This window comes from Heterodontus francisci, chromosome 6, assembly GCF_036365525.1.
Source record: "Heterodontus francisci isolate sHetFra1 chromosome 6, sHetFra1.hap1, whole genome shotgun sequence".
Taxonomy (NCBI): domain Eukaryota; kingdom Metazoa; phylum Chordata; class Chondrichthyes; order Heterodontiformes; family Heterodontidae; genus Heterodontus; species Heterodontus francisci.
The window spans coordinates 150,882,291-150,895,415 of NC_090376.1; the positions used below are offsets into that span (position 1 = coordinate 150,882,291).

General features: G+C 47.3%; 1 protein-coding gene across 1 annotated transcript in view; it reads left to right on the forward strand.

Moving 5' to 3' along the window:
• Window positions 1-13,125, forward strand: part of gpc5a (glypican 5a) — a 1,436,107-nt gene that overhangs the window by 1,085,176 nt on the left and 337,806 nt on the right. The gene's annotated exons all lie outside the window — the stretch shown is intronic.

Sequence of the window (13,125 nt, forward strand, 5' to 3'; positions counted from 1 at the left end):
TCCCCTTACTCTCTGTGCTGTTTTCCTGAACTACTGATCAAGTCTCATTTACCAAGATAGTAAAATTGAAAAGATAAATCAGACTTGCAAAACATTGAGTATCCCTTAAATCAGGACCCCTTGTCACCATTGGATTTGCAGCTGTCTTAAGAACAATCTAATATTGTAATTTAATACCAAGTACAATAAACTATAGCAGTCACCTCAGTCAGCCCATAACATTTCAGACAGACTGTGATGACAACAAAATTAAGACAATTTAGACCATTGAGGGATCTTTGACTGAAAGGAAAGAGCCTTTATATTCAATTTGCAGACATAATACAGCATTGCTGACACTGCTATTGTTTGACAACCATCATGCATCCCTTTCACACATCCCAGCAAAAAGCGAATAATTTAACTTCCTTTCTGATCCAAACAGCAAAGTGATTATTGATTAATCTGTTAGGTTTGGTGAAGGGAGAACAGAAAGAGACACGTGAATTGCAATAATGAAAAGGAGAATACAAAGAAAGAATTTCGGACCAGGTGCCTCAGGGATTTTACTAGAAGGGGGTGGCCTCGCCCACTGGCTAGAAAGCCAGGGGCACACCTGGCTCTGCCAGCTCTGGAAGCCACGACAGTATTTTTCGTGGTGCCGACAATTAATTGCCTGCAATCGTGGCTTCCACCCCTCTGAGACAGGATGTCCCACCTCCAAGAGCTGCCAGCAAATCAGAGGGCCAACAGATCTTCAATCCCAGCAGCGACGGCGGGAGTGATGGCCACTGCTGGGACCGCAGCAGTCCCCGGACCCAGGCAGCAATAGAGACCAGAGAATAAGCCACGTGTGTTGGGACTTGCTGGGGCCAATTAGCCAAGCCCGTTGGGGCGGGTGGGGGTCAGTCGCGAGGGCGGCGGGTAGGGTGTTCAAGCGGGGGCAGCCCGTGCTGCTGGAGGTGGCCCTCTGTGGGTCGCAGGGTGCCTGATCAGGAGGGCCCACTGCCCCAGCCCGCAAGGAGGTCACCAGGTTTAACTGAGTGGGCTCCCCAGGTGGCGAAATGGCCATCCGCTGCTGGTAAAATAGCAGTGGCTGCGGGAAGAGTCCCTTATGTGGTCATTAATTGGCCACTTAAGGGCTTCAATTAGCCGAAAGGGTGAGTGGGCTGCCTGCCAGCTCTCTCACTGCTTGTAAAATACCAATGGAGGCAGATAGGCGATAGGCACAGCACCCACCCCCCGCCATCCCAAACGATTTTATGCCACCCCCGCCTCCCAGCCCGCTCCCGGGAGAAGTAAAATCCAGGCTGTGAAGACTGTTAACTTTAAATCAGCAAATTGGGAAAATATACAAAAATTTGTGGCAGAATACCCACCCATGGTAATGCATCCTTTGAAAGGTGTCATACTAGCAGACAAAGGCTTTTTAATGTGTTTTGCCTTGTAGAAGTCTTGCATCTAGCATGTGTTGACCATATCACACATTTCAAAGCCTGAAATCCGAAGAATCCTGTGCCCATAAAATAAACACAAATAATTGTTAGAGGGTCTGCCGGACCATGTTCTTACCCGCCTATGCTCCCTTGTGGTTAACAGTGGTCCTGCATGCGTGCCCCCCTTTTATAATATTGAGCATCTCTCTTGGTTTCTATTTACCATTTCTGTTCTAATGAAAAGAGTCCTAGGCCACAAAATGTGGCTTCGTGACACCCATATTTTCAGCACTACGAGTGCTCTTTTAGGTGCAAAATGTCGTCTGTGCCATAGGTGCACATTTCATGTGCAGCCTCCATTGGATGCCATTTTTGGAAGGGTATTAGCGCACTGGAATTATGCAGAGTAGACAGATTGTGACAGTCAGCATGAAGCTCAAATTTGACTCTAGCGGTACCATTTTTGATGTTAATTTACCAGCTAATGGCCTGTCTTAAACAGGCATAGGTGAATGTGCATTCAGCAGCAGGAAGGGCTCCCCACCAGCACTATTTAAAGATTTCTCTTGGCTCTTGCTGGCCTTGTAGAAGTGTTGTGAGTTTTCTACTGCTGTTTAATGTTGATGAGATTGATAGGGAGTGGTGCTTCAAGTGGTGAAGGCCTTGGTTCTGGATTCAAGAATTCTGCTCAGACCAGGTGCCCCCCGTCATGGGTGCTGTAGCTACCATCCCCTTTGATCTGCAACATGAAAGGGAGATGGAACAGAGGCAACAAACGAGTGGCTCGAAGAGGGAGGAGGAAGAGCGGGAGAGAGGCACTCAGCAGGAGGCCATATCCATTCTGGGACTTCAGGCAGCAAATTTCCTACCTCAACCTCAGCATGGAACAGTGAGTGCGACGTCTTTGTTTTACGAAGGAGGGTCTACTGAAATCCGCCTGGTCTTGCAGGCAGACCTGCAGCCTCAGAACAGGGTGAGAATGGTGATACCAGTTACTGTGAAGGCAACCATGGCCATGAACTTCATTGCAAAAGGATCTTTCCAGGCTGGAGCAGGCAGGATCTCTACCATATCCCATTTGCTGTCCAGTGCTGTATAAGGGAGGTGACTGATGCTCTCTATGCCAGGAGAGGGGAATACATTGTGTTCTCTCTGACCAGAGAGAAGCAGGCAGAGTGACCCTGCAAACCCCTTGGAGCATTGAACACAGGAACATAAGAAATAGGAGCAGGAGTAGGCCATTCAGCCCCTGGAGCCTGCTCCACCATTCATTAAGATTATGGCTGATTTGATAGTGGCCTTAATTCCATTTTCCTGCCTGCCCCCCATAACTCTCGACTCCCTTGTAGATCAAAACTCTAACTCTGACGTGAATATATTCAATGACCCAGCCTCCACTACTCTCTGGGGAAGAGAATTCCAAATATTAACGACCCTCTGAGAGAAGAAATTTCTCCTCATTTCCATCTTATTTTGGAGCTGTGCCCCTAGTTCAAGATTCCCCCAAGAGACGAAATATTCTTTCAACATCTATCCTATGAAGCCCCCTCAGTTTCTTATATGTTTCAATAAGATCACCCTCATTCTTCTAAACTCCAATGAGTATAGGCTCAACCTTCTCAACTTTTCCTCATATGACAACCCCTTCATCCCAGGAATCAGCCTAGTGAACCTGTTGTAACAACACTTCCCTACTTTTATGCTCCATTCCGCTTGCAATAAATGCCAACATTTCATTTGCCTTCCGAATCGCATGCTATACCTGCATGCTAACTTTTTGTAATTTATGTACAATGACACCCAGATCCCTCTGTACTGCAGCATTCTGCAGTCTCTCTCCATGTAAATAATATTCAGCTTTTCTATTCTTCCCGACAAAGTGGACAGCCTCACATCTTCTCATATTATACACCATCTGCCAAATTTTTGCCCACTCAATTTAACCTATCTATATCTCTTTACAAATATTTTGTGTCCTCCTCACAACTTGCTTTCCTGCCTATCTTTGTATCGTCCGCAGTAATATCCACAGTCATGATGGCAGCACTCGAAGCCTGCATGGCACTAAGCTGTGCTTGTATGGCAACAAGTTTTATATTCCAGAAAGCCAGGTGGTGAAGGATAGAACTGAAGCCAATCTTTACACACTTTTATAAGCTTTTATTTACAGCGATACACATTACAAACATGCACCTCCAAATCCAAGAACCACAGTTGCAGTCTGTTCTTATACCTCTTTTGAACCAACTGGAAGGTTGACAACAAAGCGGAACTAAGTGCCCCTTCTGAAAGGGGCACCACTAATATACAGTAAGAAAAAAAAGCTAAAAACTTTAAAGGAAACTTAGTTAATCAGATTAAAGTGACATTATCAGGGGTGATGACGCACTCCAGTCCCCAACGGTTGTGGAAGGCCTGAAGCGTTCTGTCAGACAGTGCATGCTCCCTCTCCAGGAACACCCAAGCTGGAACATAGCCACAGAAGAGAGGCAGGCAGTCAGCCTGAACGACCCGCTTGACCGCCCACTGCCTGGACCTGTTGGTGGCCACCTTGGCCAGGCCCAGGAGCAGTCCCATGAGGAGGTCATCTGATCTGCTTGCTCTCCTCTGCACTGGGTGGCATCGGATCAGGAATGTGGGACTGAAGTGCAACCAGAACTTGAGGAGCAGCCCTCTCAGATATTCAAACAGGGGCTGCAACCTCGCACATTCGACATAAATGTGGAACACAGACTCCTCCAGGCAGCAGAAATTGCAGGCAGCCCGGGAGTCTGTGAATCGACTTAATAATCTACTGCACGGGACTACCTTGTGCAAAACGCTCCACGCCAAATCCCCGATGGATGTAGAGAGGACTCCCGCATAGAGTGCCACCCACTGGGGCCCCCGCCTCCTCCGGACGGCAGGAAGGTAGGATGGAATGCCACAGTGTGTCCGGATGGCCGAAAAGGATGAGGAGGTGGAGGGTGTGCAAGAACAGCCCGTACAGGAAACCCCTCCATGCCGAGTGGAATGGCGAGGAAGGGATTTCCGAGAGATGGCTCAAGTTGTGGGGCTAAGGCTCCTCTGTTCCTATTTATACCTCTTTTGAAGTACCAAATAAATCAAACAAAGGGACAAGATAAGTTTAACCAGTGCCATATGGTAAAACAAAACAAACTATAAAAGGAAACTTAACTATATCAAATTAAAATATCATTCCCGCTGGTGATGATGCACTCCAGTCCTTTTGTTGCCCACCGGTCCCAGAAGGCCTCAAGAGTACCAGTGGACAATGCGTGCTCCCTCTCCAGGGACACCCGGGGGTAGATTTAGCCATGAAAGAGAGGCAGACAGTCAGGCTGGATGATCGCCTCGGCCACCTGCTATCTGGACCAATTCATGGCCACCTTGGCCAGGCCCAGGAGCAGTTCCACGAGGAAGTTACTTGACTTGCCTGCTCCCCTCCAGATCAGGTGGCCGAGGATCAGGGGCTTGGGACTGAAGTGCAACCATAAATTTAGGAGCGCCCCCTCAGATATTCGAAAAGTGGCTGCAACCTCACACATTCTGCATTAATGTGGAACGGACTCCTCCAGGATGCAGAAATTACAGGCAGTCTGGGAGTCTGTGAATCGACTTAATATTCTATCGTATGGGACTGCCACATGCAACACCACATAGGGAGGATGCCCGCATAGAGTGCCACCCACCAGGGGCCCCGTCTCCTCCAGATGGTAGGACAGAATGCCACGGTGTGTCCAGATAGCTGATGAAGGCAAGGAAGCGGAGTTTGTGCAAGAGCAGCCCGTACAGGAAACCACTCCATGCAGAGTGGAATGGCACGGAGGGAATTTCTGTGAGACGGCTCAGGTTGTGAGGCCAAGCTTCCCCTGTTCCTATTTGTAGGGGCACAAGTGTATCTCTAATTAATACCCACCACCTGCATACAATTAAACACAATTTCTATACAGTTAACAACAAGCTAAGATTGCATGACTTCAGTCTGAGCTTCCACTACAGCACTCAGGCTTCCGCTCATGCTGCAATGGAAGCTGAGACATCGACCATCAGACACTGTATCATGGTTGGGTCCGCAAGTGTTTTCATACTGTTGGCCACCAATTCCCCATTGGAAAGGATGGACTCCAAGTTCTGCACAAAGACCTGTGCCAAGTTAGTGCTAGATTCCACCATGCTACTTGACATTGACCACAGGCTTTCTGGCAGCTTTCCCAGTGCAAGATGCATCTGACTGTGACAGCCTTCTTTTGTAGTCTGGCCCATCGAGTCCACTACAGCAGAACTAGTGTGCACCTTCGCCCTCCTGCAAGCTGCCACCTGCACTATCCTTTCCTTCAGCCATAGCTGCAGTGCATTGTGCCCAGTGTCTTACTGGGCTGAATTTTGTGAGGCAAGCAAGAGCGGGAGTGCAGGCATTGAGTGGGGGCTGAAAAATTGGTATGGCGTGCTCACCCGGAAACCTGACGTTGTGACGTCAGTTCCTGATTTTGTCAGCGGCAGAAATACTCCAAGGTGGCATCACTGCCCTGATCTGGTGGGACTGCAATTTACATTGATGAACAGTTTATTTTAATACATTAGCATAGAAGTGATCACAATTCAATGGGAGGTTTTGAATTTAGTCAATAGCGTGTGGGGATCACGTGCCTTCTGATCCCTAGCTGTTTAAAGGTGGCGAACCGAGGCGAAGCCTCAGTGACGCCACAAGAAGGCAGCCATGTGGACCAGCAGATAAAGAAAGGGGGGGAGCGGAAGCCATTGTTGACCTGCAGTGTTGGGCACTCTGCACGGGTGGGCATACTATTTGCTACCAGGCTCAGGTGGGCATACCATCAGGTGCCGGGGTCCGGTGGCCGTAGCATCAGGTGCCAGGGTCCAGTGGCCATAGTATTGGTTGACAAGGCTGGGTGGCCAAAGTATCAGGTGCCAAGGTCTGATGGGCTATATCTTGGGTGCCAGGGTCCAGTGGGCTGTATCTCAGGTGAGAGGTTCCAGTGGACTTGGGGTGCTGGGCTCTTTGCAAGTGTGGGCACTGAGGGGCATTAATGTGTTTTCCAAGGGGGTAGCAAAGGTAAAGATGCCAAGGCAAGTTCATCTCTGCAAGGACAGTGCTTAGAGGGCTACTGATCAGCTGGCATGGGTCTCATACACCCCATATCTTTGAGGAGCCCATGCCACAAAGCAGTGACTCAGAGGGACGGAGGGCCAAAATGGAGCTGCGCCTGCCTGTGAAGCTCCAAGAGGAGAATGTCAGCAGCCAGCCATGCCAAGAAAGGCCTACCTGCGCCAGAGAGTGTACCAGGCTCACCTTAGCTAACCTCCAAATGTCCAAGTGGCAGTGTTAGCGAAGACTGCGGCTCTCCAGGGAGGCTGTCACTGACTTATGTGCCATGCTGCAGGATGAGTTGCGACCTATGGACTTTGGTGGACACCCATTGCCCAAGGCCTTGAAGATTACCGTGGTACTCAATTTTCACGTGTCTGGCTCTTTTCAGGATCCACCGGGGACATGTGTGGGGTCTCCCAGGCATTAGCCCACTGCTGCATCAATGAGGTGACCAATGCCTTGTCCAAGAGGGCTGGCGACTATGTGTACGACCAGACTGACCCTGACAGTCAGGCTGAGAGGGCCATTGGCTTCGGAGCCATCGTTGGACTCCCCCAGGTGCAAGGTGTGATCAACTGCACACATGTGACTGTCAAGGCTCCCACGGAGCAGACAGCTGCCTTCATCAACAGGAAGGGCTTCCATGCAATCAATGTTCAACTGGTCTACAACCAGCAAAAGTGTTTTCTGCATGTATGTGCCCACTTCCTGGGAAGCAGCCATGATGCCTACATACTTTGACAGTCCCAGGTGCCACAGCTTTTCAGGTCCCCCAATCACCTTCAAGAATGGACTCTTGGGGACAAAGGCTACCCATGAAGACATGGCTACTGATGCCTGTGAGGAACCCTCGCACTGCAGCAGAGGAAAGTTACAACACTTGACACAGCTCCACCAGTGCGACGATTGAGCAGGCCATTGGCTGCTGAAGATGAGATTCCTGTTCATCCATTGATCTGGTGGAGCTTGGCAGTATGCCCCAGTGAGGGACTCACATATCATGATGGTCTGCTGTGCTCTGCACAATCTGGCACTGCAGAGGGGAGAAGGATGACATGAAGAGGACATGATTGATCGGCCATACTCAACTGCTAAGAAGGATGTGCAAATAGCTTAATAATAAGGAACAAGTGAGTAGCTTTTTTTTTGTGTCAGGTTTATTTTAACGAGTGAACTGTATTGATTTTTAGTAGGATTTATCAGTAGCTTCAAAAGTGAAGGTAAGGACTTTAGATTGTAGGGGGTACTTTGAAGTAGAACAAGGCCCCTAGCGTAATTAGTATTTAATTAAAGGAAGTAATTAAGTAATCTAAAGGTAAGTCATGGTAGGAGAGCTCGCACCTGTGATATGCTCCTCCTGCGCCATGTGGGAAATCAGAGACTGTGCAGGAAGTGTATCCATCTGCAGCTACCTGCATTACGAAGCTGGAACTGCGGGTGGATTCACTGTGGAGCATCCGCGATGCTGAGATCGTCGTGGATAGCACGTTTAGCGAGACGGTCACATTGCAGGCAAATGCTGCAAAGGCAGAAAGGAAATGAGTGACCACCAGGCAGAGTAGAGGAAGGCAGGTAGTGCAGGAGTGCCCTGTGGCCATCCCCCTCTCTAACAGATATACCGTCTTGGATACTGTTGGGAGAGATGGCTTCGGGGAAAGCAGCAAGAGCTAGGTTCCCAGCATGATGGGTGGCTCTGCTGCACAGGCGGGCAGGAAGAAGCGTGACAGGGCTAGAGTGATTGGGGATTCAATTGTAAGGGAAACAGACAGGCATTTCTGCGGCTGCAAAAGAGACTCCAAGATGATATTTTGCCTCCCTGGTGCTAGGGTCAAGGATGTCTCTAAGCGGATGCAGGGCAGTCTGAGGGGGGAGGGCGAGCAGCCAGTTGTCGTGGTACATATCGGTACCAACGACATCGGTAAAAAAAGGGATGAGGTCCTACAAGCTGAATATAGGGAGTTAGGATGAAAATTAAAAAGTAGGACCTAAAAGGTAGTAATCTCAGGATTACTACCAGTGCCACGTGCTAGCGAGAGCAGAAATAGCAGAATATATCAGATGAATACTTGGCTGGAGAAATGGTGTAGGGGGAGGGATTCAGATTCCTGGGATATTGGGACCGGTTCTGGGGAAGGTGGGACCAGTACAAGCTGGACGGGTTGCATCTGGGCAGGACTGGGACCAATTTCCTTGGGCGGGGGGCGGGGCGGTTGTGTTTGCTAGTGCTGTCGGGGAGGATTTAAACTAGAATGACTGGGGAATGGGAATCTGAGCAGGGAGACAGAGGAACAGGAAACAAGGATAGAAATGAAAGACAGAAAGCTAAGAAGCAAAACCAGAAGGCAGAGAAAACAAGGGTGAGAAACAAATGGGGCCGTAGTGCAACATAAAGCTCAGATAACTAACAATGTTAAAAAGACAAGTCTAAAGGGATTGTGTCTTAATGTGTGGTGCATTCGCAATAAGGTCGATGAATTAACAGCGCAAATAGATAGAAAAGGTTATAATATAGTTGTGATTATGGAGACATGGCTGAAGGGTGACCAAGAATGGAAACTGACCATCCAGGGGTATTCAATATTTAGGAAGGACAGGCAAAAAGGGAAAGGAGGTGGGGTAGCATTGTCAATAAAGGAGGAAATCAATGCAGTAGTGAGGAAGGATATTGGCTTAGAAAATCATGATATGGAATCTGTATGGGTGGAGCTAAGAAACACCAAGGGGCAGAAAACATTGCTGGAGGTTGTCTATAGGCCTCCAAACAGTAGTGGAGATGTAAGGGATGGCATTAAACAGGAAATTAGAGACACATGCAATAAGGATACAACTGTAATCATGGGTGATTTTAATCTACATATAGATTGGTCAAACCAAATTAGCAATAATACTGTGGAGGAGGATTTTCTGGAGTGTGTACTTGACGGTTTTTTAGACCAATATGTTGAGGAACCGACTAGAGAACAGGTTATCCTAGACTAGATATTGTGCAATGAGAAAGGATTAATTAACAATCTTGTTGTGTGGGGTCCCTTGGGGAGGAGCGACCATAATGGGGAACAAAGAAATGGCAGAACAATTAAACACATACTTTGGTTCTGTCTTCACAAAGAAGGACACAAATAACCTCCCAGAAATGTTAGGGAACACATCTAATGTTAGGGTCTAATGAGAGGGAGGAACTGAAGGAAATCAGTTTTAGTAAAAAAAAACATGCTAGGGAAATTAATGGGGTTAAAGGCTGACAAATCCCCAGGGCCTGATAATCTACATCCCAGAGTACTAAAGGAAGTGGCCCTGGAAATAGTGGATGTATTGCTGGTCATCTTCAAAATTCAAGAGACTCTGGAGCAGTTCCTACGGATTAGAGGGTGGCAAATGTAACCCCACTATTTAAAAAAGGAGGGAGAGGAAAAAAGAGGGAATTGCAGACCAGTTAGCCTTACATCAGTAGTGAGGAAAATGCAAAGCATAAACGGGATTGGACAAAGTCAGCATGGATTTACGAAAGGGAAGGCATGCTTAACAAATCTACTGGAGTTTTTTGAGGACGTAACTAGTAGAATAGATAAGGGAGAACCAGTGGATGTGGTGTATTTGGATTTTCAGAAGGCTTTTGATAAGGTCCCACATAAGAGCTTAGTATGAAAAATTAAAGCACATGGGATTGGGGGTAATATACTGGCATGGATTGAGAATTGGTTGATAGACAGGAAACAGAAAGTAGGAATAAATGGATCTTTTCCAGGTGGCAGGCAGTGACTAGTGGGGACCACAGGGATCAGTGCTTGGGCCCCAGCTATTCACAATACATTACTGACTTGGATGAGGGAACTAAATGTAACATTTCCAAGTTTGCAGATGTCACAAAGCTGGGTGGGAGTGTTAGCTGTGAGGAGGATGCAAAGAGCTCGAATGTGTTTTGGACAAGTTGGTTGAGTGGGCAAATATATGGCAGATGCAGTATAATGTAGATAGATTTGAGGTTATCCACTTTGGTTGTAAAAACAGAAAGGCAGATTATTATCTGAATGGTGATAGATTGGGAAAGGGGGAGGTGCAATGAGACCTGAGTGTCCTTGTACACCAGTTGCTGAAAGTAAACATTCAGGTGCAGCAAGCAGTTAGGAAGTTGAATGGTATGTTGGTCTTCATTGCAAGAGGATTTGAATATAGGAGCAAGGATGTCTTACTGCAGTTATACAGGGCCTTGGTGAGACCACATCTGGAGTATTGTGTGCAGTTTTGGTCTTATCTGAGGAAGGATGTTCTTGCCATGGAGGGAGTGCAAAGAAGATTTACTGGGCTGATTCCTGGGATGGCAGGATTGACGTATGAGGAGAGATTGGGTCGATAGGCCTATATTCACTAGAGTTTAGAAGAATGAGAGGGGATCTCATAGAACCCTATAAAATTCTAATAGAACTAGACAGGCTAGATGCAGGGAGGATGTTCCCGATGGCTGGGGAGTCCAGAACCAGGGGCCACAGTTTCAGGATATGGGGTATGCCATTTAGAACTGAGATGAGGAGAAATTTCTTCACTCAGAGGGTGGTGAACCTGTGGAATTCTCTAACGCAGAAGGCAGTGGAGGCTAAGTCATTAAATATATTCAAGAAGGAGATATATATATTTCTTAATGCCAAAGGGATCAAGGGATACGGGGAGAAAGTGGGAACAGGGTACTGAATTAGACGATCAGCCATGTTCTTTTTTGAATGGCGGAGCAGGCCTGAAGGGCCAAATGGCCTACTCCTGCTCCTATTTTCTATGTTTCTGTGATGTTCTCAAGTTCTCAAGACTGGAGTGAGGTTTATCCAGGGTTTGGTAGAAGATATGTGAGATAGAGACTGCAGGCTGTTGACATAATGGAGTCTTCTTTATTCTATTTTATTTTCACTTTCCCTTTGCTAGCATGCGTGTTCTACAGCAGCCCCAAGTGTACACAATGCACAAGCAATTGCAATTTCAAAACACTACAACAATACAGAGGAGGCTACTGAGCAGGCAGTACTGGATATTGAACCCCTTGCACCGGAGGCCAGGCACATTGAGAGATGCGCAAGGGAGGCAAGAGACAATCTGATACATACCCGCTTCGTTCCACTATGATGGCCCCTCAAAGTGAGCGCAGTAAAGACTCGCATCACTGTATTTCACCTGTCGCCTCCTTCCTATCTCAATTCCGTGACGTGCTCTGGCGCATCTGAGATGCTTAGCAAAGGCGGCCTCTGCCTACACTGGCAGCCTAATGAGGGAGCAAGGGTGAAGGCAGCAGCTCACAATTCAGGCATGAATGAATGAGCATTTCATGACAGCGAATGTGAACTCTATTCATGACAAACATGTAGAAAACAATATAAGGGCCAAATGCAGAACACCTGTGAATAGATGGAGGGAGAAGCTGGATGAGAGAAGGAGGTTTAGCTGTGCGTCATCTTCATTGGCTTCAGCTGCATCAGGGCCACAGCCTCGGCAATGTCCCTTCCTATAATAGCCAATGCTGTCTCATCCATTGGGGTTAGAACATGCAGGCATGCCTCTCCCCCTCCATTTAATTTCTTCTGCCTCTGGTTGTGCACTACCTTCTCCTGCAAAGAAAGTGAAATGCCATGCAATATGTTTGGGTGGTGTAGTTGCTAATGGTAAAATAGCTGCCAGATGTAGATGTGAGGCTTGCAAAAGTGTTAAGTGTGTGAGGGTGAGGTAAGGTATATGAATGTTACATGTGAGTCTTGATTGATAGAGATTGTTCGTAGGTGAGTGATGGATGTGTAGTGAATTGCCCAGTAAATGGGGCTAGCGGTGCAGTTGGTAAATATGGTAGTTGAAAATGTAGTCATTGTCTTTGACAATCAATGTGAGATCATTAAACTTCTTCCTGCACTGCACCCAAGGCCTTGGAGCTATACTCCTGGCATTGACCTCTGCTGTCTCTTGCCACTGCCTTATGAGCATGTGACTGGAGGGACTCTGGCCCCCATGAGGGTACCTCTTCCACCAAGACCTCCAAGTGCAGCAACCAAAAACCTGGTTCACACTCTCTCCCATGGGCAGCCATTGTTGATGCTTCCACAACACAATATTCTGAACAATTTCAGCACCAACAGCAGCCACAATGCATCTTCCCTGTAAGAGGAGCAGGCTAGCTTTAATTAGTGCTAGGCACCTACAATATTGGGCTCGCTGCTTACCCTGCAGCCACTAAACAGCATGGGGAGCACTGGCTGGATGCAGACATCATGGAAATGAGTAGTTAACACGAAGTTGGATTCTGCCTGCATTGCAACTCGCAGGTGTTGGTAATCATGCATCACGATCCCTGCAATGGTTTTTAGGGGGTTTTCACAATAACACCCATCAATTTTTCTCAAAAAAGATGAAAGCCTTTTTCGCAGTTGCCAATATTTTGTTCACATTATATTGGGAAAGGTTTGAGATGCTGTGCAGCATAATTTTTTTTATTGTTTTGAAAAGGTTTACGAAAGAAAACATTGATAAATGTGACATATCTTTAAGATTCATAGTATTTAAATACACAAAATATGAAAATTTGTCCCTAATCTTTGATGCATATGGTATAAACAGCCAACAGATGGTGAT